The sequence below is a fragment of the Coregonus clupeaformis genome, chromosome 23 (genome assembly GCF_020615455.1).
Source record: "Coregonus clupeaformis isolate EN_2021a chromosome 23, ASM2061545v1, whole genome shotgun sequence".
NCBI classification, from domain to species: Eukaryota; Metazoa; Chordata; class Actinopteri; order Salmoniformes; family Salmonidae; genus Coregonus; species Coregonus clupeaformis.
This window is the reverse complement of record NC_059214.1, coordinates 58755565-58757256: the sequence shown is the minus strand read 5'-3', so window position 1 is coordinate 58757256 and position 1692 is coordinate 58755565.

Below are 1692 nucleotides of genomic sequence, written 5' to 3'. Positions count from 1 at the left end.
ATCTCAGTCTGTCTGTCTATCAGTCTGTCTCTCAGTCAGTCTGTCTATCAGTCTATCTATCAGTCAGTCTGTCTATTAGTCTGTCTACCTATCTATCAGTATGTCTCTCAGTCTGTCTCTCAGTCTGTCTAACAGTATGTCTGTCTCAGTCTGTCTGTCTCTCAGTCTGTCTGTCTCTCAGTCTGCTGTCTCTCAGTCTGTCTATCAGTCAGTCTGTCTATCAGTCTGTCTACCTATCTATCAGTCTGTCTCTCAGCCTGTCTCTCAGTCTGTCTCTACAGTCAGTCTCCAGTCTGTCTTACAGTCTGTCTCTCAGTCTGTCTGTCTCTCAATCTGTCTGTCTCTCAGTCAGTCGGTCTGTCTGTCTGTCTGTCTGTCTGTCTATCAGTATGTCTGTCTCTCAGTCAGTCTGTCTATCAGTCTGTCTCTCAGTCTGTATCTCAGTCTGTATGTCTGTCTGTCTGTCTCAGTCTGTCTGTCTATCAGTCTGTATATCAGTCAGTCCAGTCAGTCCAGTCTGTCTGTCTGTCTGTCTGTCTCTCCAGTCAGTCTGTCTATCAGTCTGTCTCTCAGTCTGTATTCTCAGTCTGTATGTCTGTCTGTCTGTCTCCAGTCTGTCTGTCTATCAGTCTGTTATCATCAGTCAGTCTGTCTGTCTGTCTGTCTCTCAGTCTGTCTATCCAATAGTCTGTCTCTCAGTCTGTATCTCTCAGTCTGGTCTCTCAGTCTGTCTGTCTCTCAGTCTGTCTCTCTAGTCTGTCTGTCTCAGTCTGTCTCTAGTCTGTCTGTCTGTCTGTCTCAGTCTGTCTGTCTCTCAGTCTGTCTCTCAGTCTGTCTGTCTCAGTCTGTCTTCAGTCTGTCTCTCCAGTCTGTCTGTCTCAGTCTGTCTGTCTCTCAGTCTGTCTGTCTATCTCAGTCTGTCTGTCTCTCAGTCTGTCTGTCTATCAGTCTGTCTCTCAGTCTGTCTGTCTATCAGTCTGTCTCTCAGTCTGTCTCTCAGTCTAGTCTCTCTGTCTCAGTCTGTTCTGTCTGTCAGTCTGTCTCTCAGTCTGTCTCAGTCTGTCTGTCTCTCAGTCTGTCTCTCAGTCTCTCAGTCTGTCTCTCAGTCTGTCTCTCAGTCTGTCTCGTCTGTCTTCTCAGTCTGTCTCTCAGTCTGTCTCTCAGTCTCTAGTCTGTCTGTCTATCAGTCTGTCTATCAGTCTGTCTCTTCTGTCTGTCTCTCAGTCTGTCTCTCATCTCTCAGTCTGTCTCCAGTCTGTCTCTCAGTCTGTCTGTCTCTCACAGTCTGTCTGTCTCTCAGTCTGTCTATCTCTAGTCTGTCTGTCTCAGTCTGTCTGTCTCTCAGTCTGTCTATCAGTCTGTCTCTCAGTCTGTCTCTCAGTCTTCTCTCTCTGTCTGTCTATCAGTCTGTCTATCTCTCATGTCTGTCTCTCAGCCTGTCTGTCTCTCAGTCTGTCTCTGTGTCTCTCAGTCTGTCTGTCTGTCAGTCTGTCTGTCAGTCTGTCTGTCTCTCAGTCTAGTCTGTCTATCTAGTTGTCTGTCTATCAGTCTGTCTCTCAGTCTGTCTCTCAGTCTCTGTCTATCAGTCTGTCTCTCAGTCTGTCTCTCAGTCTGTCTCAGTCTGTCTGTCTTCAGTCTGTCTCTCCAGTCTGTCTGTCTATCAGTCTGTCTAGTCTTGCAGTCTGTCTGTCT